The 24,935-nt window shown below is 43.6% G+C and overlaps 1 protein-coding gene across 3 annotated transcripts in view; it reads left to right on the plus strand.

Moving 5' to 3' along the window:
• The first annotated feature begins 18,338 nt into the window (after window positions 1–18,338).
• The window catches only part of MYO1B (myosin IB), a 180,667-nt gene continuing 174,070 nt past the window's right edge, over window positions 18,339–24,935 (plus strand). For 2 of the 3 annotated variants that reach the window (XM_035726666.1, XM_035726667.1), the window contains exon 1: window positions 18,341–18,614. The gene's annotated coding sequence lies outside the window, so the exon portion shown is untranslated. Of the gene's footprint in view, window positions 18,615–24,935 lie in introns of all 3 variants that reach the window. The other variant, XM_027589525.2, reaches the window with a different exon arrangement.

Raw genomic sequence — 24,935 nt, forward strand, 5'->3', positions numbered from 1 at the left:
TCTTGAATGCTAATGTAAAGCTGTGACTCTTTACTAGATGTAAGATGGTCATTCGAAGAGGAAGTATGGATTTAGCCTTTGCAATGAAGGGTTCACTTCTCTAGGTGCTTCTGCTGCAAAGATGAGCAGGGCAGGTATTACCCTCACCCTTGTGAGGCTTCTAACCTAGCAGGGAAGATACATGTGAAACAAATAATCACACAAAAGTAAACATTATAAATGTGCAAAGTCTTCCAGGAAGGTAAAACAGATGAACCTTACCTAGTCTTCAGCTCAGGGAAAGCTTCAAAGAGGAAGTGATAGTACAAGAAACAGAACAGATGAACATGGGGGAAGGGAAAGAAAAATAAAATAAGATAAAAACAGAGGGAGGCAAACCAGAAGAGATTCATAACTATAGAGAAAAAACTGAGGGTTAATGGAGGGCGGTGGACAGGGATGGGCTAAATCGATGAAGGGCATTAAGGAGGGTACTTGTTGTAATGAACACTGGGTGTTATATGTAAGTGATGAGTCACTAAAATCTATTCCTGAAACTAATACTACGCTATATGTTAACTAACTTGAATTTAAATAAAACCTTGGAATTAAAAAAAAGACATAACAAATATTTCTCAAGCCCCTACCACACACATACATACATACCCCTTCATGGGGTGCAGTCCTGGTTATTAAGTAGCTCATTATTGGAGGTGCAGACATGATGTAGTTGAATGGATTGAACATGCATTGACTTTAGGACAACACCTGGGAGGTTTTGTTGCCCGTTATTTTAAATACACGTATAGTCTAATTGTAACACTGACAATGTTTACCTGAGAAAATTTGCAAAATTTTGGAAGTAAACAAATTGCTCCCAATAACTCAGAACCTGTAAAATTAGAAGTAGTCAAAAAAAAAAAAAAAGAAGTAGTTAACATTTTGGTGTATATCATTAGGTATGCATTGTAAAAATGTATCATTATCTATTGGAGTGTGTTTAAGAAATCCCTGATACCTTAGGGTATGTGTGTGTGATTTATACTTTCTCCTAAAAAAGGGGATGATGGTATTTGAGAGTTTCAGTAACAAAAGGTATTTAGTGACCAGACACAGTGCATCAATGAAAGAAATTTGAAAATGTATTGCTGATGAGAAAAAGTTAAAAATTAGATTTCTGGTGGGAAATCAAATAAAACATATATGTGAATCTAATTTATGATGCATCCATGAAAATAGCTCTGATGGCTAACTTAAATGTCACCTCCTCCCTGAGGCTCTCCCATCTTTCCTCTAACAGAGTTAGCTAACTAGTCCCTCTGTGCTCCCAAATATTGTTACAATCTATGTTTAACAATAGATTCATAATTTTAATACAAGTAATAAATAGTGCTATTTCTATGTTATATTTTAGGGAAGAAATATAGTGACTAAGAATATAGATTTTTGGGGCGCCTGGGTGGCTCAGTCGTTAAGCGTCTGCCTTTGGCTCAGGTCATGATCCCAGGGTCCTGGGATCGAGCCCCGCATCGGGCTCCCTGCTCGGCAGGAAGCCTGCTGGGAACCGAAGGCAGACGCTTAACGACTGAGCCACCCAGGTGCCCTGAGAATATAGATTTTGGATTTAAACAGACCAAGTTCAAAGTCTAGCCTTATCATTTGCTAGGTATGTGACCTTGGAGAAGCTACTTAGCCTCTCTGAACCTGTGTCCCCATATGTAAAATGGGAATAATAGCATTTACTTCATAGGATTGTTGTGAGAACAAGTATTTGCAACATGCTGACCTACCCCAAAACACAGTCAATAAATAATAGGTATAATTATTTTTATTACAGAACTTGCCATGTTGCATTGCAATAACCGGTATAGGAATGTTTTTGTCCCTTGACTGTGAATATTTAGGCAGCAGGCCCTGGGTTCTGACCGTTCTCCCTCCCAGCAGAGTAGCTCATATTTATAAGCAATCCATATGTGCTTGCTGGAAGATAAAATAGCCATGGAAAGTGCCAGACCAAATGCTTTATCCTCAAAAGTTCTGTATCCTTACTGAGATTTTTTAGAACCAATTCTAACTACAAACTTTGACTCTTATAATCACTATTATACAGGGTTATTTCCATGTTTAACAGAAGCTAACATTTAATGAGCACTCACTATGTGGCAGGTTTGTCCCGGTGGTTTACACTGTATTTAAGCTATTCTATGAGGTAGATGTTAGTTCTTCTTTAACAGATGAGGAAACTGTTAGGCCCAGAAAGGGTGCTGGGCACTCTGATTTCTGAGATTTTGTTAGGGTCCTCAGGAATGTCCTGGCTCTCTCTCTTTTCATTTGAATACCTAGGAAGGTAGTGAGGAAAAGAAGCAACCATATATTTTTCTTTTGCCTTAGTAAAACATTTTATTTATTTTGCAGTCCCTTATCTCTTCTGGAAAAACAAACAAAAGAAATTCTTGCTTCATTCATGATTTTACCCCTGCGGAGGTCCGGGGCCGGATTTCTTCCCTGCAGAGCCCTGTAGGGACACTAATGGAGGTTACAGAGTTCCATTGAGTACCCCAAGCAATAATTATTTTTTTAAGATGGGTTTGAAATAGACTTAGTACATTAAAATAATAATAAGAATTCACATCCCATCTATGTGTATAAAAACAATCAAATCACCTGTGTGATCATAAAACTATAAATAAGCTAAATAAAATTGAGAGTGGAGGGCCTTAAGAACTTTTCAAAAAGCAACTTGCTCTCAAAGAGAATATTTTATCCCACATGATTGTGCTGTTGTGTTAAGGAAATTTATCAACTGTTTGTTCATGTTGCCTACAGGAGTGAAAGCTGTTTTAGAAATAAGGAAAACCTTGAAATTATTTTATTTCAAGGAAGCTGATTGGAATCTGTCCAGATTCCACATTTGTTCCTATTGACCAGAAGTCTTCTGACTTGGGAAAATATTTTTAATTCTCTCCCCCTTTCCTCAATGTCCTACAAAGACCTGCGTTAGGATGGGAACCATTTGCAGAGTCCCAAAGGAGTCCTCCATTTGCCTGACAAATAATAGTGGAGATGCGAGCCGCAAGGGGCCCCGCAAGAAGAGGGTGAAGATGCCTCAGAATAAACTTTTCCAACATTCTATGCATACTTTCTTCATTCATACTAACATCTGCCATATGATAGATAAAATGTGGTTCTGGAGAGCATTATATGATTTTTCCTTTCACATACATAGTAAGAGATGCAAAAAAAAAAAAAAGAGAAAAGAAAAAAAAGTCACTTTTAAGAGAACAACTGCATGGTGCCCGGCATATTTATTCTTTCAAAAGTTGGCCTTAGTTTGCTTCCAGAATTAGAGAAATAGCAGAGGCCACAACATTAGATAGAGATCAATTGTTATTCTTCTCTCAAGAAGTAAATAAATTAAAAGGAACCGGGGAAAAAACCAGCCAGGTCCCTGAAATAGGAATTTTGCCTTATTTTTGCTAACATTCCAATACTACTACTACTAATAAGCTCAAACACATGAAGTAGGAAAAGGAATGCCATCTGCTGAAACTATATTCTGATGTACTACTAAGAATTCACCTGGGAAATATGTACTGAAATTCGGAATCAGTTTAATCATAAAGGTAGCTGGTGTCTGCTCAGCAGTATTTTCTATAGTGAAACAGGTAGCCCTTCCTTGGAAAAATACTTTGAAAAATACTATAATTGTGGGACTTTGTCCTGGAATTGAGCCTGGGATTGCTTCTGGCTTCAGCTCTTGGTGGGAGATAATATTCTGAATGGATGAAATAAGAAGCATAGTGTACTAAGAGTGACAGATAATGTCTTCCCGCAAGGTACTCATTAACTGGTTGATGGATAAATGATGGAGAATGCTACTGGCTGTTTGGGGTATTAGGGCTGCCACTGGGGACATCCAGAAGCAATGTGTCTCATTACTCCCATTAGTTTTGGGTTTTTCCCTTCCCCAAAAGTTTCTTTCTTTTTTCCTTCATTCATCGGTTGATGCTTGCCCTGTGCCAGGATCTGTCCTTGGAACTGAAAACACAGCTATGAACATCATAGATATTGCTCTTATAAAGCTGACATCCTAAGAGGTAGAGAGCAAAACAAAGAAAGAAAACCTTAGTCAATAACCTTAGGCCTCACAAGTGTTCGTGGCTCTGATCCCGTCTGCGTGGAAGTTAGGACATGCCGGAAATGAGAGCAACAGAGACGGCCTCTCTTGGGAGCTCCTGGCTCTGGACCTTTCCTAGGGAATCGACTGGCTCAACCTTCATCATCTGAAGCCCTCAATTAAAAAACTGAAATCAGAAGAGGGCACTGCACTGGAAAAAACCAAAATTGTCAGGATAACAAACAAATCTCGTAGGTGTTCTACTTAAAAAAATGCTCATTTAGGCATTATAGGCTTGAGTTTACTTGGCTGCATCTACCATCAGAAAAGGCAGTCATTTTATTGATGGATTGATTGATTGATTTTTTAGAAAAAGCAGTCATTTTAAAGTGACAATGGGTATCTGATTGGTTCTACAGATGTCTTCCCTCACCGCCCCTCCTCCCTACCTTTATCACCACAATCCTCCCTCGTTTTGCTTTATATACTATAATTGAGTAAGAATCAGGGTCTGGAGTCTACATTTTCAACAAGGCTAAGTCCACATCATCCTCTGATGCCAGAAAATTTTCATGTCATTTCACGTCATTTGTGGCTCTGTAAAAAAGGTGCTACGTTCCTCTAACTTCCCCTGTGAAAGTTGTCATAATTTGCCTTTTATGTATAAAAGTTTTCTACCATGCAGAAGGAGGGAGCCAAAGTCTGGTTTCATTTGTTGCCAATGGTTCTAGTTCAGGCAAGCCCTTCAAGTTTTGCTGCGTGGGGGAAGTCCCTCACTGGATTGCTTGACTTCCAGCATCAGACTTTAAACGTCCGGGCTGTTGAGTTAGAACTCACATGTATGATGCCATGTTTGGATGTTATTGCACAGATGGTGTTGAATTTATTTTCCAAGTGGGTCCACTGTTGTCACGTGTGAGCCATTGTTACCTTTCCCATGAACCTGCGGGACTGGATCCTGAAGAACAAGGGTGTGGAACGGAGCCAGTCCAGCAGCATGTAGGGACTGCTTACCCCCTTCTTACTGCCCTCGGCAGGACCACACAGAGTTGGGTGGCAGCAGGAAAGCCAGGCAGCTGTAGGGGGGCAAGCCCAGGGGGTACCATTCCATGCCAGGCAGGTGGAAGAAATGCAGTCAGACCCCCTCACAACTCCGGGCCATGTGGCATAGGTGTGGCAGGACTAGGAGCACCAAGATCAAGAGACTTCTTCATCAGGAGGGAAGTGGTCCTTGTGGAAAAAAGGTGTGTGGTAGTCTGTGGATTAAAAATCAGGACAGAGTATCAAGAGTTATGATCAAAAGCTGTGTCCCCAAATTAAAGGAAGACCTTCACACAATGATCATGTGGAAGGAAGCCTCTGAAACTCACTGGAGAACATGGCTATTATGTCCCCTAGAATAAAACAAGAGAGACAATAACATTCATTTGAACATTGCACCAAATATTGATGCATGTATTCACCTTTTAATCAAAGTTTCCTCTCTTTTCTTGGGTTCCAAGATTACGTGGTATATTTGTTATCTATCGCTGCATGAAAAGTTGTCCTAGCTTAAAACAACTGATGTATCTCACACAGTTGCTGCGGGTCAGGAATCAAGGAGTGGCTTCTCTGGATGGCTCTACCTCACGGCCTCTCTCACGAGGTTGATGGGGAGCTCTGGGCCAGGGGGTGTAGACATCTGAATGCTTGTCTGAATGCTCCCAAGATGGCTCACTCACATGGCTGCTGACAGGAGGCCTCAGTCCTCACTACATGGGCCTCTCCGAGGGCTGCTCAAATGTCCTCATGACATGGCAGCTGTCTTTTCCCAGAGCCGGTGACCCAAGGACAAGGCTGGAGCCACAATTCCTTTTATTTAAAATTGATCACAAGGCACATACCATCACTTTTGCCATCTTCTGTTCATTAGAAGTGAGTGATTAAGACCAGTCCACAGTCAAGTGGGGAGTGGGAATTTGGATCTACCTTTTAGAGAAGGAACTGTTGAAGAATTTTAAACTCCTACATATAGTATTCATCTAGTATGTCAGAAGATGTAGTATGCTCAGGGCCAGTTGCAGGATTTGTGGGACTCAGTGCAAAATAAACATGAAGGACCACTTAAGAATCATTAAGAATTTCAAGACAGTTGACAGCAGAGCATTAAACCAAGCATGGTCTCCTTCTAGGTATCAGGCCCTGTGCACAAGTGGGGAAGGTCGTCCTGCGTATAGTGGTGAAGAGCACGGGCTTTGAAATCAAGAGTTTGGGGGCGCCTGGGTGGCTCAGATGGTTAGGCGTCTGCCTTCGGCTCGGGTCATGATCCCAGGGTCCTGGGATCGAGCCCCACATCAGGCTTCTGGCTCAGCGGGGAGCCTGCTTCTCCCTCTCCCTCTGCCCCCTGCTCATGCTCTATCTCTGTGTCTCAAATGAATAAATAAAACCTTTCAAAAAAAAATCAAGAATTTGAATCCCAGCCCCACTGCATCATAATTGTGTGCCTCTTGGGAAAATTACTTAATATCTGTGAATTTGAGAGTCCATTTTTCTAAAATGGGCATGATTAATTTACCTTTCACTTAGAGTTTCTGTGAGGACTAAATGAAGTAAATACTTCAGGCTTATAGGAGGCACTTGAGAACTTGTAGGTATAATGATTACCTTTTTAAGAAGCTTTAGGGGTGGAGAAGAGAAAAGAACCACTGAGCTCATAACTCAGGTTGGTGATTTAGCTGATCGTCATAAACTCCTTAAGGTAGGAATAAGCATCTCATGCTCTCTGTGTTACCAACATCGCTTTTCCCTAGCATGAACCCATACGTTCATGAGTTCAAAAAATGTGTCCTGTAAACTACAACAAGAATGGTCAAGGTGATGTGTTTCAGAAATGGCTGGTTTCAACATCGCAAAAGGTCAAACCAAAGCTGCTATTTTAAGAAAATCCATATAAGTAGATCAGTGTCTCTCATTGGCTGTTTTAACACGAGGCATTTATCAGTACCTTAGAAATGGTTGCCATGAACTACTTTCTATTAATAAACTCACTTGATGAGGCTGAATATTAACTGGGAACTTCCCATAGCAATACTCTCTTTGAGTGACTCAAAAACCAAATGCCAAAACTAAAACTATTCCTGGGTGAGGTCTTCATCCTGGCAAAATTAGTTTGTGAGACACTACAGAGCTTCCAGCAGGCTCTCTGCTTCCTTTCTTAGGCAGCTGAGCAGGGCCCAGTGAACAGTGGGGTGGAATTTGTGCAAACTCCACGCCCACAGCCGAGGTGTGCCCTTCCCAGTGCTCCAGCTAGCCTGCTTTTGAGGTGCTGCGCCACACCAGACACCCGGCCTCATTCAAAACCCTGTCAAGTGTTCCATGTATGCCTTCCACTAGGCTCTTAACCACAGCATACTGTTGGGCCCAGACGTCTTTGTGCATCTGGCAAAAATCACATACACCAGTCCATGAAGTAGAGTCCACAGGACCAGGAATCCAGTACTGGGCCTTGAAGTGCTACTGAATGGTGCCCCCCAAAACCGATACACGTTCCAGGGGTGCCTCTCCTGTTTCTTCTAAAAAGATGGTCTCAACAAGGACCTGAGTGAGGAAAGACAGAGGTACCAGTTATTTATCTGCATGAGCAGATAAACAGGAAACATTAAGAAAAATAATGCAAGGGGTCCCTGGGTGGCTCGGTGGTTTGAGTGTCAGACTGTTGGTTTCGGCCCAGGTCAGGATCGTGAGATGGAGCCTCCTGTCAGGCCCTGTGCTCAGCTGGGAGCCTGCTTGAGGTTCTCTCCCTCTGCCCCTCCCCCCATTTGCGCACAAACTCTCTCTCTCTCTCTCTCTCTCCCCCCACTTTCTCCCTCTCTCTCAAATACATGAAATCTGTTAAAGAAAAAGGCCCATTAACATCACAAAATAAAGAAGCCAGGTGTGAGTGTAAATAGACTTTTTTCCCCCACTTAACTACAGGCAGTGCGGTGTTCTTAGCTAGAGTCTTCTATTTCTCAAGGAACTACTTTATTTATTCTCCAGTCCAAAATTAGTTCCCTAATTTGAAGCAGCAATAAACAAACATTACTAAAGAAATCCCTCGGGCTCCCTTCTCCCACACCCTATCCCCCCACACACATTTTTTTCTGCTGCTTTGTTTGTTCTCAGTTCTTTTTGCCTTTGTGCTCAACACGAGGACCTGCAGCGGTTTGACTTTCTGAAATCTCTTTATGAGTCTCTTGAAAGACATTTAAATTCCATTTTGACAGGAAAGAATTAAATTCACATTAATTTCAATCCATTATGTATTCAGTCCAAACAGACTTCGGTTACATCAAAGTATGGATTTCAGTTCTCTCCTGGTTTTTAGGACGGTAATTCTCCTGTTGGCCTGTTCTAGATAGCACTGTACAGCGGGCACGAATGGAGCCTCTGATGAGCTATTGCTCTAGCCGACTTGGAGAGAGACCCTCCTCTCCTATCTCTTCTTGACTTCCAGTCTTTGCCACCTTCTCTTCCTTTCCTCCTTTTCTTCCTTTGACCTCCCTTCCTTCCCTTCTGTCCATCAGTGAAGAACTCCACAGCCATGTGGCTTTTCTCTTCAGACTCATCTCAGCACTGTCTTCATAAAGAAGAATGTGCTGATCATTCGCCTGGTGGCTCTGGCATTTCCCCTGCTCTGTTCTCCATCATAGAGGACTACCTTTTCCAGCTTCTTTGCTTTCTGGCTTCCACATAGGCTGCGCCAATGGGAGCAATGGGTAGAAGGTTGAGGAGTAGAAGGAGGGGAGAGCTGGGAGTTTCTCTTGCTTTCTTTCTGTTTGGAGTGGTTTCTCTGGCAGCGGCTGCTTCTTCATGATTCTAACTGCTGTCAAATGGCCCCTCCCTCCGTGGTCTCAGCATCTGCCAGGAAGCCTCCCTCTGCCCTTCTAACTTCTCTGTGAGGATTCTTTCTTCCAGGCTCTGATAACACCACCCTCTCCCCGGGTTCCTCCAGCCTGAGGGGGTCGATGGCTTCTGACTTTTGTTAATCTTTAGGTTAGCCTCACCATCTCTACTCAACTCTTGGGTTCTGCTTCTTCCATCACATGTATAACAAATTCCTGAATTAAAATCGCTTTGTTTGAAACACCTCTAGAAGTTTCTGTTTTCTCATCTGGGTCCTGACCGGACGGGGGGCTCCAGATTATAGCAATAATAAACAGCGGGAGCTTCCACCTTGGGGCACATGTGGAGGTAGGTGCTGGGAGAGAGCATGGAATTTCTGTGCCCCTTTCCACATATTTGATCCCACGTGTCTCTTCCATCTGGCTGCTCCCTGAGTTATATCCTTTTACAATAAACCAGTAATTTAAAATCAATTTAAGAAGATTATAACCTTCTCTGAATCTCTCAGATCTCAAGTCTTACAAAGTCCTCATAAGCTGAATGCAGATGACAAGAAGTCAGAGAGTAGCAGAGCCTTAAGATGGAGTGAATCCTAAATGACCACGTGGCGGGGCGCAGCCTACTGAACAGGAACCTCAAACTGGTGCACGCACAAGAAAGAAACAATTATTGCTTTCATGCCACTGTATATTTGGATGGTTATTTGTTACATCTGCTTATTTCACTCCACCTGAGGAGAATGTGAGTGATCCTTGGAGAAGAGGTAATACTTAAGCAACAGCTTAAATCTTGAAAGTGTAACTTATATAAATAATAATCGTATAATATGTATGCAAATTTTAATTGATTTTTGGACTGATGAGATTATCAGATTTACAGTGGTAATGGAATCTTCCTTGTGTATAACTCAATCAGTGGGTGAACGTGCTTAGACGACTGTGTTACTAGGATTCTCATTGCCATCTGGGTGGGCACATCCGGCTACTGGCACCGTTGCCTTTGACTCCAGTGATAGGGTTTTGGTCAGTCATCTTGAACCTCACCTGATAGTAACATATCTCTGTTTATGAGTCTGGGAAATATTTGCTATACAACAGTGGCTGGTAGCCCTCGGTGAAGTCAAAAGCCTTTTGGGAGAATCTGAGGACTGGTAGAATCCTCCCCCCAGAGAAATAGGCCTATGTGCCACAATTGTAAGCAAGCATGTGCACACACACGCTCACATGCAAAACACGCGCACACACACACACACACACACATTGACATAAATCCCAGTAGGATTATTGATCCTGGATTAAGAATCTCTCATTCCCCCAACCTGCCACACAGTCCTTGGTCACATATTACTCTCCTATCCATAATCAAGGTGCACTGGGTATGGCCTGTGGATGTAGTTTTAGAAAGAATTTATTTTCTTCCCATTCACCTGTTTTTTAAAAATACAAAAATCTATTAGACACTATGTGGAGAGAGTCTTCCTTATTTTGGATTTATCCTGAGGCAGATAGTTCCACGTCTTACTTATGTTAAAAGATTTCTCTACAGTGGTATTTAATGTTTCTGCACGTGAAACAGTAATTTCTTCCTGCTGTTTTGAGATATCTGTCTTTCTTATTGGCACCACATGAGATAAAGTTCTATAATTGGGGCAGAGATTTACGGAGTGTTATTGTTGAATGTGTGTTTATGTTGCTTTCCTGTGGTGAAAGACCCATAACACAAGACTTCCGTTTCGGGATTGATCCGGGGCCTCGTGTAACATGTAGGCTGTAATAAGTCACATAAGTCACAACAGATGCTGCCTATTTGGTCCCTGCTATTCCCACGTGGGTTCCAGGGTGGATAATTTTGCTCATTCTTTTGGCCTTTGCTATGGCTTGTCAGGGACTGGACTCATGTTCATAACTCTGAGGAGTGCTCAGCTGTGAAATAAGTCCTGAAAAATGAAATGCAATTGATCCTGAGCCATTGTGATCTTTCAGGCCCATGTAAGCAAGAAGTAAGTATTTAAAGTGGCCCAATAAATCTTTTTGAGTTTAAAAAGTTCATAGATTAAAAATATTTATGAATTGACCTGGGCAGGAAGGCTGGGGAAAACATATGCATTGGTTCTGCAGTAGAGATGGAAAGCAGTGGGGAACATACATGATAAGCCGAATGAGGTCAGCGTGGGGTATCTGTTTCTACAGAAATAAGAATCCTTTAGCACCAAAGTGTGGAAATGTATACTAGAAGTATAGGAGACACCAGTTCCAATATGGATTAAAAACAAAAAATAGCTTTTAAAAAACCATCTATAGTTATTTATTGTGGAAGAGGATAATATACTAAATTTCACGAGGTTTACCATAAGAGGAAAGAGGTAATCGTTCAAATTGAGCAATGAGAGCTATGCAGGACCCACAAAAGAAGATACTGGAAAAAAAATTGTATTCATTAATTCATGCATGCATGCATGAAACAAGAATTTGTTGAGTACCTACTATATTCTGGGGAACCATGTTAAACATGGGAATAAGGAAATAATAAGATGTGATTCTGTCCTCAAGATTGTCTCAGTGTAGTGAAAGAGAATGATAAGCAGATGCTGAGGCCTAGCAGTGTCCAGGGCAGCATGAGGGATCTCATTGCCTTTAGGACTTGGAGGGCATTACAAAGGAGAGGGGAGTTATATCCATGGGATGAAGGTGCCAAAGACCTGAAGCTAGACTGTACATTCCTGGAAGGTTCCAGACCTTGACCATCATGTTCACCATCCCATCCTAGTGATGGAGCCAGCATAGGACTGAGTAGGCACTCAAATACTTCTTAATGTAGGTCAAATATCATCTACTTCACTCTTTGGCCTTGGGGTAATGATGCCTGACCACAGGCAAGAATGGGAGTTCCCAAGGTTGAGTCTCTTCTATGGCTGATAATCTAGAGTAATTACACACCAATCAAAATCACTCAGTGGGACCAAGTCATTTAGGCATGGAAGAGCCCGTTTGCTAAGAAATAAAGAGATTCTCTTTCCCATACCCAAGCTAAATCTGGGTGATGATATCTGCTTTAGGCTGATAAAGATTCACAAAGAATATCAAAAAGTTTTTAACATGCTTTTCAATTTAATGGAACTGTGGACTTGTAGAAGCGTGCTAGACCCTGCAGGACCCCTCCCAGAGTAGATGCTAGTTTTCATATGAGTTTTAAGAAGACTTCAGAAGAGTGGGAACTTTTGAAGCAATTTATAGACCCAAGGCCCCAGAGGAAGGCATTTGAGGAAAGTATTTGACCCTGAGCTGTGTCAGGGTCATCTAAGATTTGGGTAGAACTTGTCAAGCACCCACTTGCTGAGATGGGGGTTGGGGCAGGTGAGGGCAGGCTTGGCAAGAGGGTCCCAGGGGGTCAAAGACATAAACGTCTGCTCCCTTCTCTTAGTCATATTGACATGTATGGATTGGGGGAGAAATACCCACATTTTGGTGTGTCTGATGGGAAAGAAGTTTATGCAACTCTTCAGTAGAAGTTCTGCTTGCTTTGGAAGTTGGGTTACTTTTCAATGCCCTGGCTCATGTGGCCCACTTCTTCCTCTGTATAAGGTAGACTCTGCCTTGCTGCTACTCTCTTAAAAGTTTTTCCAGCTTTAGTTGGAACTGAAATAGATCACCACTGTGAAGCCATCATAGGACCTGTTTTGTTCTACCTTGCTGAGAAAGTCTTTAAAATTGCTCTAAGATCCATCTGGAAATAATAACTGAGATGATAGGCCAGTTCAATTTACTTAAAGTAATAATATATGAAATTTGTTCACCAGTTCAACGATGTTTATTGAATATCTTGTATGTTCCTAGGCTCTGGGGATACAACAGTGAACCAAAGAGACAAAATTTCTGCCCTCATGGAGCTTCTCAACTTGTACAGAAGATGTTAAGATTGAGAACGCTGCTGAAGCAATGAGCAAATCTGCTACCAAGCCTTGGCTCATTTTTCCAAGTTAAATTTTGATTTATCTAGTCAATAGAATCTTAGCCTGGATTATATGTCATCTTGGTTGTTAATAAATTACATTTTTTTGTTAAGCAATTATCTTTCTCCATCAGCATTATCCTATGCTAACACTTGTGATGAATGTATACACTAGACTCAAATAAATGGACATTTAGTTTTAGGGACTGCAGCAGAAACTGAGTCTTACTTTTCATGTTTGCTAAATGGCTCTTCATTTGGGATAGACAGCCAGTATTTTTTTTTTCCTTTGCCATAATATTTGCTTTTCCTTACAGTCCTCCTCGAGTCTCCTCAGCAATGAGATGACAAGCTCCCTAGTTATCATTAGAAAAATGAAAATGCTTTTTTAAAAAGATTGGAAAAAAGTCTAGCTATTTTTCAGATTGATTTATTGTTTTACAGCAAGTTTTTGCCATAATGCTACTAACATGCTACAGCTTGAGAGAAAATAAAAAAGACAATTATTTTACTAGTTAAAATGACAGAATGCAAAATTGTAAAATGTCGGGGGGAAAATGCAGGCAATTTAAATTTCCTGGCAATGGGTCTATAATTTATTTGAAGGATCAGAGTATTCTGAGCTATGGACAAATGCATTTTGTGGAGGAAAAAATTACACTTGGAATTTTCCTGCCTGATTTTAGTGCTCAATTACATTGTTATGCTTTTATAAAGAATAGTTGCTTTTGATCTTCCGATAGGCCAGTACCTATAAGGAACCCTATCTGTGAGGTCTTTGAATTCTTCTTTTTTTATCTTCAAAAAGCTTTAGCGAATTTTCCTGCCCGGGAGAAATTCTATCAGCCATTTTATCCTTTAAGATCCTGTTGGCATTTATCTACTATTTAATTTTTTTCATTAATTTTATTTTTTATTGGATTATAATTGACATAACACGATGTTAGTTTGAGGTGTACAATGTAATAGTTTGATATTTGTATATATTGCAAAGTGATCACCAGTTGACAGGTCAGTCAACATCTATCATCATATGTAGTTCAAATCATCTTATTTTTTTCATTCTCATTGAAAATGAGAATTTTTAAGATCCACTCTCCTAGCCACTTTCTATCTACAGTTTCTTAAATACTTAGAGTAAGAGTAGTGTTTATTGTCCTGGAGGCTGAAAACGCCAAAGAAATATTTCTTATAATACCCAATGTGAATTTCAAATAATACTGTATTAAGCATTTCTTTTCTTTTTTTAAGATTGTATATATTTATTTGACAAAGAGAGAGAGCACGCGCAAGCAGGCCGAGCAGCAGAGGGAGAGGGAGAAGCAGACTCCCTTGCTGAGGGGGGGAGACTGACATGGGGCTTGATCCCCAGGATCAGACAATAAAGCGTTTATTTTCAAACCACTCTTTAAATACATAAAAAAAGTTTCTTTTGCATGAAACTCTGTAAGACATACTAATTCAGGGTTTACTGGACTTAAAGATTTTATTTATTTGAGAGAGACAGGGAGACAGAGAGAATGAAAGCAGGGGGAGGGGCGGGGGAAGAGGGAGAGAGAGAATCTCCAGCAGACTTACACCTGAGCGAGGACCCTGACGTGTAGCTCGATCCCATGACCCTGAGATCATGACCCTGAGATCACGACCTGAGCCGAAACCAAGATTTGGACTCCCAACCAGCTGAGCCAGCCAGGTTCCCCAAGAACACTTTTGAAAACAGGGTAAGCTCTCAAAGATTGTTCTTATTGTCATGGGCCTGGTGCTTTCTAACTGAATTACTCCTTTGATCTAGAGATCTACCATGTAGTTGGAGAGGCCAAACATTTATATGAGAACAACTAGAAAGATTGTAGAACCTGGAACAAATTAATAGGTACTGAGACGATGTGGCATCAAGATATTACCACGGAGGAGAAGGCAGGATCCAATTCAAGAAGAGGGTCAGCAATAGGTGAGAACTGCGTTTAGTCCCAAAGGATAAGGAAAGCGGGTGACAACTAAGTGTTTGGGTAGGTAGATGAGAGAGAAGATGGCCAAAACAAAGACCCTTCAGTTATTTTAAAACTGGAGGCCCTTAGCACGTTAAAGACTGTGTGAAACAGCTCTGGACAGACAGCGTGAGGCTTCTGGTTAAAATTCTAAATGTAGCTATAGATGGGGCCAGTGAGAACACATAAAATCATGACTCTGGCTCATTATTTCTTTTGCTACACCAAAATGAGGTAGAAACAGGTCGTGTGGGCCTTTTGTGGTTTATTCCCCCCAAAGTTGAATTTAAAAAAAAAAAATTTTTTAAAAAGGCTCAAGTAGGGATGCCTCAGTGGCGCAGACGGTGAAGTGTCTGCCTTTGGCTCAGGTCGTGATCCGAGGGTCCTAGGATCGAGCCCCGCATCAGGCTCCCTGTTTGGCGGGGAGCCTGCTTCTCCCTCTCCCTCTATTGCTCGCCCTCCTTGTGCTCTCTTGCTCTCTCTGTCAAATAAAATAAAGTAAGATAAAATAAAATAAAAAGGGTTCAAGTTAAAAACACCTAAGATAAAAGAAAAACAACAAACCCTACACATTTAGTGGTAATACTCTTCCTGGGAACACACAAATGTGCTTTTATATCTACATTTTCCCACAAGGATTGCAGGATTTCTTTTGTTTTAATTTAAATCATTGCATGTTTTCATTGACCTAAAGTATACTTCTTATATTCTTTTCACTCCTGTAATTTGAAAATTTATGTTTTTCATCTTAAAATCATAATAATAGTCTTTCTGCTTCTTCATATATTCTGCTTCCTTTAAATAGATTGATAGGAAAGTAAAAAATGCTTTTGTAGTTGGTGGATTTATTATCCATTCTTGACAGGTACTAGAACTGTAATTTGCTTCTCTTAAATTCAAAACTTGTTGATTGATTGACTTTGAAAAGAATGGTCAAGAAGGTAAAAAGTATTTAAAAACCTCATGGTATGTCTTCAGGAGTTTGGATTTTGAGATTTATGAAAACTAGGTTAATGGTGTTTTTGAAAGAGGAGCAGAACTTGGCTCTAGAAACACTCTTGGCTTCCTAATAGCTTCTTGGTTCATTTTCTCAGTGATTATTAGGATGAGTTCAACAGTTTCTAACATTTTCTTTTCTGAATTTGCTGAAAGCCAGGGAGAGAGAGCTAGGTCCTTCTAGAGGCAGAATTGTTTCCACATAACTAAATTCCCTATCTTTTCCTTGGGGCAGGAGCTCCAAAATCTTCCTAAGTGTAGCTTTCTCAGGAGTCCTTAATAGCACATACTTGTCCCAAACCTACTTTTTAAGAAAACTTGGCCCTCTTCAAAGATGAAAAGATGATAGAGTTCCCCCACTTTTTCAAACCATTTGTTTACATTTGGTATTTGTGAACCTGCCATTTGAACTTGTTATTTTTTGGAAAGCTGGACCAGATAGAGAGGTCAGAGTCTTCCTTATTGCCAAGCTGCTATAAGTAACCTGTTCGGAACCAGAAATCAGACAGGCAAAATGGAAAAGTAAGTCTAAATGTGTCATCCGGCAGCAGGTCCACACACTGGGAAGACTGGTGTGCATCAGGCTAGGTTAGCGAGGTCCGAAGCAGTGTGACTGCGGTGGAGACTGTGGAGTCAGACTGCCTGGGTTCAAATCCCATCTCTGCTGCTATGTAACGACCCCTCCAAAGACAATCTCTCAATATTGTTGTGTCTCCTGATTCTGGGCACTGACGAGGTTCAGTTAGGGTTTCTCTCCTGGTCTCTTATGCACTGTGGTCAGTCAGTGACTGGGGCTGGGGTCATCCCAAAGGCTCAGGAGCTCACATATCCAGCTGTAGGCTGGGTTCTCAGTTGGCACCATATGCTGGAACATCTAGCCCTGACCTTGCATGTAGACTGAGCTTCCTCATCGCATGGCAGCCATGATCCAAGGGTGAGAGCTCCAAGAGAGGGCCAGGTTTGAAAGCTGTAGCTCCTTTTATCACCTAGAATCAGAAGTCATACAGCATCGCTTCTGCTGCGTTCTATTCATTAGAATCAAGCCACTAAGTTCAGCCATATTCAAGAGGAAGGCAATCAGACTCCACTCTTTAATGGGAGGAGTGTCAAAGAATTTGTGGACATATCTTCAAATCACCATTGCCATGTATTAGCTGGAAGATCTCTCTGGTTTCGGCTTTCCTTGTCTATAAAATTAGAACAAGAAAGAAACCTACCTCAGGTTTCGGTGAGGATTAAACAAGAATGGAACAGTACCTGATATTCAATATACCTCAGCTTACCCCATTATCATGTCTTCTTTGGATCTGAATTGATGCAGATAGTGTCATCAATGATGATACAGTTCTAAGCAGATAGAGTCTGGGCAATTGCCACCTTTCCAAACTCTCCTGGTGACATTTGACAAATCCCAGTGCCTGTGGTTCTTATGCCTCTGGGAACAGAGTTACTATATATGGTATGAATTCTTTGGTTCACCTCATTTTAGTGACAGTTTCCAGATATAGGTCAGTCCATTTAAACCTGGCCCCATTTATGGCAATTTATTTCATTATAGGATAAAGTAGTTAGAATCATGAGTAATAATTACTGTGCCCACATTGCTTTGAACACCTTAGCCGAGTAATCCTCACCTCACCCAGTGAGTAAGGTTGGAGGAGCACCCTGCCCTCCCCTGGGATGAGGAAACCGGGACCTGGGTCAAGTGGCTTGCTCTAAATTCCACCAAGTGGCAAGAGGCAGGCTGGAGTGAGAAGCTGGAGGTTCTGACTCTCTGGCCCCTCCACCATGCTTAAATAATATGCGGACTAATACCCCATCATTGATCATTACCCAGTGGCCATTGATATCCTATTTTCAGATACATACGGGTATTTGAAATTCCTTTTAAACTATCTTGTATTTTTTGTAGTAGAGAATTGGCCAGTTTCTACTTATTATAATGTGAGATATTAAAAACCTTGTAAATAAAAGGATACTTTGCTACTCAAAACACTTCCTTTCTCTTTCGGTCAAATTAATCCTTTCTGATGTTCTTGGGTAGCTGAACTTTTTTATCTAGGGCAGAAGGAGCAATTGAGAACACTCCCAGTCTTTGCTGGCATTCGCCCCCAGGCTGCCGCCTAGTTGTCCTCCCCTGCCAGTTACTACATTTCTTGTTTGATGTCAGTAAATTCAAGAGTAAAACAGGTATAAGGGCCGGGCTCTCTCTGTGGGTGCTGAGCGAGGACGCCTCCCCTTTCTTTCCTCTCTTCCGTTCCGGGCCGCATCTAGGCTAGCCCTCGGGTGCGCAGGCTGCCGCTTGCGCTCACCGGGGGGCGCTGTGCAGCCGGCACCGGGCGCCCGGAGGTGAGTCGGCTCGGAGGCGGTGGCTCCGGGTCCTGCCGGCGCGCGGAGGGGCGAATCCCAGGCGGCGAGGTCGCCGCCCCCGCCCCTCGGCCAGCCCCTCCGTCTGCGGGGGAGAGGGGAGTGGCCGCACGCCTCCCGCCGCCGCCGAGCTCTCCGCAGGCGCCCAGCACTCTGCAGTCGGGCGCGCACCAGAGCTCAGCCGCGGCGCGTGGAGGCGGTGTGGGAGCGCGGGGCGCGCAGAGGGCCGGCAGCCACGGGACAGCGTCCGCCCAGCAGCCTCCGTCGAGCAGCCGCCGCTGGAGTCCCGCGGCTTCGTGGTGGGCCCGCGTCCGGGAGCGCGGGGACGACCAGGAGGCGGAGCGGCGCTCGGCGAGGTAGCGCGAGCGCTTTCCCCCCTCTCCCCTGCCCTGCCCGCTCGCTCCGGCCGCGGCCCGCCAGGGGCAGTAGAGTGGGCGCCTCGTGCCTTTGTGCCCGAGGTGCCCGTGGCCCCGCCGTAGCCCACGGGGCACGGGGCAGCGGGGGCTGCGGCGCGCTCCTCCGGGCGCAGCGGCGCTGCGGCGAGAACCCGCGCAAGCTGGAGGTCGCGGGGGGTGGTCGTGACTCTGCAGTTGCTTCGGAGGCGGGTGGGGGAGAAGAAGGCTTGTAAACTAAGTTGCTCTTACTTTGCCCCATCCTCCTTGAATCTGCGGGCAAAGTGGAACCCAGATCTTCGTCGCTCTCACCCACACCCCCTCCTTTTCTCTGGCCCACAGCTGTTTCCTGGCCCCCTGGTTCTATGGAACGGCACGGGGTGGCCGCCTCAGGGAAGGAAAGCGTAGGGAGAACAATGGGGCGTCCTAGGGAGTGGGGTTCAGGTGCGGCGTGCCCCGGCGGCGGCGGCAGGGGAGAAAGGGGGTCCAGCACCCGATGGGGCGTCCCGCGCGTGCAGCTGCGCTGTGCTCCTTTGTTCCGCCGCGGCGGAGGGGGCTGCCCTGGGTCTCGTTTCCTGCCCGGGATGGGATTGATTCAGGGTCGTTGGGAAAGAAGGGGAGGGAGCGGGGCTGGAATGAAAACCAGATTAGGAACCGGAGTCCTGAAGGGTGATTGCTGGGGCCGGGAAGAGGGTTGGGAAGGGGTTGATGAGAGTGCATTGGAGAATTCATTGCCAACACAACATTTTGCCCACGGGCCCTGTGGGTTTCTGGAGCTTCTTTGTAATGCTTTGTTCAGACCGGCCGAGCGTTTATTGCCACAACAAGTTGTGCACTTCCTTGAGTTCTAGGCGCTCCCAGTGTTAGTTTGCTGAATTCAGATTTTAGTTATTGTGGAAGAAGACTTTTGTTTGTTTGTTTTTGTTTTTGTTAGGGATGAGGGTATTTGTGTGTAGGTGTGTGCCCGTGGACCTGTGTGTGTAGCTAGTGGATACTGGCTTGAATGGGTAGGAGGCAAATTTTATAGAATTGATTTTGACATAAAATAATTTTCTGCATTGTAATATAGTTTAACAATTTTCCAGGAATGTTTGAGGGGAAACCGCTATAAAATTAGACATTGCTAAATAAATGAATCAGATTATGTAACACTGAGTTGAAAAACCCTTTTGCAGGCTTTCTCAGAAAACACACCCCACACACCCCAGTGTTCGGGGTTTGAGTTGAGGACCCACTGCTTCTGTGCTTTCACTCCCCCAGTGTGGGCCACCTGGAGTAAGAAAGAGAACTCATACCATTATGGTCAATGGGAATTTTTTTTTTTTAGGGGGAGGTAGAGTTAAGTGTAATATGGTGGACATTTGTTGAGTGACCCTTTTCTAGATTGGAATCAAGAAACCCAGGAGGAAAGGTTGACCTGGGGAGGGAGCCAGGGGGGATTGAATGATGAGTGTTTTTGAATAGGGTATTCCAAGCAAAACTGGGGAGGAGGCTGACATTTCCAGGCATTCATGGTTTGTGCCTATGGGACACTGGTGGAAGGATCCCAAAGTCGGACTGAAGGTTAGAATTACTGTGGTGATAATTGAGGAGACATCCAGTTATAGTAGTCTGGCTGCAGGCAGGAGTGGCAGATGACCCAGCGCTTCCTCTTTGACAACTCTGAGGACCCACGGTTAAACCACCCCACTGGGCATTCAATTTAAGACAACCAAATCTGAAAGCCTCTTAACCTTAGAAGGGGAATTAGGAGCTTACTCCAGGGGGAAAAAATGTTTCTTGCCCACGAAAGTGGTAATGGAAAAGAGCTGTATAAGCTGCTGCTGAGGATTTGTCTTTCTTCGTGGGGGATGCGGTCACATTTTCAGGCCAGCCTGAGAAGCAGTGGGACTTGTCCTCAGGAGCCATTATCCTGTGAAGTTGAAGTGGGATGTTGTCCAATCATCAAGCTGTTTGTTGTTATAACTAACACACTGCCTGGCAAAACATGGTGCCACAGGCAGCAAACAGAGGGAACAGAGGGAGACTTCTTCGTTATTGTTGTTGTTGCCGTTTTGGACTTTTCATTTATGTTGTGAATTGTTTTGTAAAATATAGCACAGTTGGATTCCTCCCAGCTACTCATCGGAATATACATTAACAACAAGGAAGCCCGAGACTGTGTTAAGTGCTACTGGAGACACGGGTGGGGGTGGGGGTTCTCTTACATAGCTTGTCTCTGGCCAAAGGCTCTCCCCATGGGTCTCCCATTGTGTGGTGAGGCTGACTACTGGCTGCACCCCCTTCATGGGTTGGGATGAATCATCACTTTGTCAAGCCTGGTGTTAAAGACTCACTCTCCCGGGTTGCTGCACAGTTATGCAAAGCAAAGTGGAGCTTCTGACCTCAGTGGGGAAGGAATAGGGGGTAGGAGTGGTTTGGCGAAGAAGGGATCCTAAGAGTGTGAGATCCATGTTTTTTAGCATTTGTCCCCACTTTGGGTGAGATTCTTCCCTCTTCCCCCTCCCTTCTACTATTTTTAATAGCTGGATATTTGGATTTTCATTAAATAGCCTAACAATAATTGTCACTATCATTTAGTAAGTGTTTACTATGTGTAATGGGTTTTGCATACGTTACTCTAGGAATCCTCACAACTTGTTCAAGTGGGTATTATATCCACTTGACAGTTGAAGCGAGGCCTAGGGAGTTTACTAGCTTGCCTCTTACACCCTACTTGTGTGAGTAACTAGCAAGTGTTGGAGGTGAAATTTGAACTCCCATCTCTGATTCCAAAGTCCATATTCTCTTTAAGTAAACACTGTATGGTATGATATCTTTAAAAAAAACTGGAATAACGACAGCTTGAATATCTATTTGATTGGCCTTTTGCAAATTTCTTATCACTTTCCCGAATATTTCATATTTGATCCTTTCAGAAACCTCTGTAGGGGCACCTGGGTGGCTCAGTCCTTAAGCATCTGTTTTGGGCTCAGGTCATGATCCCAGGGTCCTGGGATTCAGCCCCATGGTGAGCTCCCTGCAGCTCTCCCTTTCCCTCTGCCCCTTCCCCTGCCGTGTTCTCTCTCTCTTTCTCTCTGTCAAATAAATAAATAAAATCTTAAAAAAAAAAAGAGAGAGAAACCCCTGAGGTAGGTTTGGAAGGCACAATTAGTGACATCACAACTCTTAAAAGTGTATTTGCTAAAAAGCTTTATGCTGTGTGATGGCCTGTGTGAATAAGCTTTAAGTGAAGGCAACTTTATTTTTAAGAAGTTAGGCTGCCAACATTTAAAAATAAGTTCTTTTTTGGAAACATTTAAAAGTGGGTGGAATGGAATAGATCTTACATAGTGTTTAAGCATTTTATATTTATTGAAATCCACTTTAGCTCTTTTTATCTTACAGCCTTTCATAGAACAGCACACTTTGGAGACCCAATGCCAGAGTGTCTTTTAAGAAGAGAAATACAGAGGGAAGGAATGTGATTATAAGGAGGAAGTGGGACATCAGAATTGGAAACATACGCAGCAGCAGGCTGTGGATTTTCCCAGCACATTTTGGGCCTGGCAGTCGCCTTTTACAGAAGACATTCTTCCTTAGGGAAGTGTCAGGGGTCTTTCTTTACAGTACCTCTGAGATCATCAAATTTCTGTGCTCATGGGAACACATATTCCATGGAATTTCTGGGCTCATCCTGTACCCACAGGGGAAGTGAGCTTAGGTGTCTGTGTGAAAAGGGAATGGAAGTGGTTTCCAATCCTGGGAGTGGCATGGAGAGAGTCACTCAGTGACTGCTGAGTGCAGGAGTGGAATGGATTTTAACACTTGGCATCATTGATTATTTATGGATTTCTCTAGAATGCTCCTGGGCAAATGGAAAAGTCAATATTGGTTTTTTGGGTTTTTTTGTTTTGTTTTGTTTCTAAGATAAGACTGTAAAGACTGAAAGTTCTGTCTTTACTTACGTTACTTACATTAATTATTTCAAATAATGATAGGACATCATTTGGGGTCTTCAGGGACTGTGGTGTAGGGGCAGTAACTTTTGTCTCTTGTCATTATATCCCCCTTCACTGGATATTTGGAGGGAGGCAGACACGTAGTCTGTTGGGCTTTATCAGGGACCACCTTCCAGCTTACCCGCTGAGCAGGATAAAGGATGCCCTACAGCATCTCGCTCCTATAACCTTTCGTAGATTTCTTCTCCGCTGTCAGTACCTTCTTCATCCATCCATATTTTATTAAGCACATGGTTGATGGGAGGCCATGCATTAAAAAGCAATAAAGGAAATCCATTGTGCCTCAAAGGACACAGCAGGGCAGGCTACTGTGCCCAGAGTGGATGTTGGGGAAATGAGGAAAATGACTGTGACAGCTGTGGTGACCAAGGCCACGCCAACACTCGCTGCCCAGACAAAAGCTGAAAACAAACAAAAGCGAGAGAGTGGGAGGAGGCCGAGCCCAGTGCCTGCTCCGGCTTTGTCCTCGGTGGTTTCATTTCCTCCAGCCTCTGGTGGCGTGGAAGGGGTCAGGTCTCTGAACACCTGCCTCTGAAGGTTGGGTTGGTTGGGATGTTAGGAAGCAGCATCCTGGAGGAGAGCATGGGGGATCCTGTTTGGATTCTGAGGATGTATAAAGTGCCATTCTGTGGGAGAAGGTGCCGAGTCACGTGGCTGGCTCTGGCCCCGGGTGGGCCCTTGGTGCCTCCCGCTTCCTCCCCTCTCCACCTGCCAGCATCCTGTCCTTGTTCTGTGGTCAGCCTGGCTGGCGAGTCAACCTTGCTAAGGCTTCAGCCGTATTTGCCTTGTGGACAAGAAATGCTGAGTCCCCAAAGAATGAATCATTCATATTTACATGATGTTCATGCTTTTGTTCGTCAAGTGTTGGGTGCTTTCTTTGTGTCAGGCCTCAGCCTGGGCACTTTGTTTTGTTTTCTTTTTTTTTTTTAAGGTAGGCTCCACACCCAGTGGAGTTCCTGTCTACCTCGAACTCGCGACTCTGGGATCCAGACCTGAGCTGAGATCAAGAGTCTGAATCTTAACCGACTGAGCCACCCAGGCGCCCCCTGGGTTTTTTCTGTGGCTTGTTTATTTAATCCTCGCTGCGGTCCTTCAGTAGGAGATATTTGTGGATGAGGGAACTGAGTGATTTACCCAGGGCTCTGGTAAGAGGTTAAGCCCAAGGCTGTGTGCTTTCCAGAACATGTTGCCTCGTGGTGCAGTGTTCTTTGAAGCTTTGGGCCACTCTTAAGGAGGTTGTTTTAAGGAGTTGGAGGGAGAGCCTCCTTTGACAGTCTCTCCCTCCTGACTTGCTTTCTTTGTCACCTGGAGTCAGGGTTCCTGTGGGTGTCCTTGGCCAGTCCAGAGCTGGGTGGGTTGGTTGAAATGCTTCTCGGTTTCTCCTTTTCTGGGCCTTGTGCTTGGCTCTCCATGGTGCCTCATTCTCCCCCAAATGAGGGTGACTTGGTGAACAAGATTCAGCCTGCAGGTGAGGATCCAGCTTGCCTGGTGATCTTTCTTACCCTCTCCCAGCACTTCCTTAGCTACAGGAATTACATGGCCATTTGGGAGTTTCCAGGGGCTTTGTCTGGTCGTCTGGTCTCCAGTCTATCCAAGAGCAGTATGTATGCTGCTGGGCATCCAGCTGGAGTTCAGGGTCTGATGTATATGAATGAAATGGTGTGAGCACAACTGCAGAGCTGGGGCTTAGGGAGTAAGACTTTGGACAAGGCGGGGAGGAAGAGGGTTGGTATAGAATTTATATTCTTCCAAGACAGGAAGTTTTAGAAGTTGAAGTCTGGAGAAAAGTGAAAATTGACATTCTCACTTTGCTTATCAGATAAACTCTGAGCTTCCAAAAATACCAGGTGCCTGGCTTTCCTTGATAGCTTGAGAGGCCAAGAAGAAACCAGGTCTGTACCTTCCAGGGACTTTCCCACCGATCTTGCGAGGACTCGGGAGGCTTGGAAATTGCACAGATGGCTTCATCTTGCCGTGTGAAAATGAGAATACAATTTGAAATTGTATCTTACACAGTTTTAAACTTGTTAAAAAAAAAATTCAACATCCTTAAAGAGATCTTCGAAAATGGAATTGAAAAGACAATGGAACAGATTGTTAACGATTGGCTTTTGTTAACTGTGTGTGTGCCTGTCATTTTCCTACTGGTTTCATAAAAGCGTTTTTCATACACTTCAACCAAAACAAGCAACAACAAAAACTCGTTTTTTTCCCAAAAAATTTTCGACCTTGATTAAAAAATCCCTGCCAGCCCTGCGTGCATTTTCTAGTATCTCTTCTCTCT

Source organism: Zalophus californianus, chromosome 3 (genome assembly GCF_009762305.2).
Source record: "Zalophus californianus isolate mZalCal1 chromosome 3, mZalCal1.pri.v2, whole genome shotgun sequence".
In the NCBI taxonomy this organism is placed as follows: domain Eukaryota; kingdom Metazoa; phylum Chordata; class Mammalia; order Carnivora; family Otariidae; genus Zalophus; species Zalophus californianus.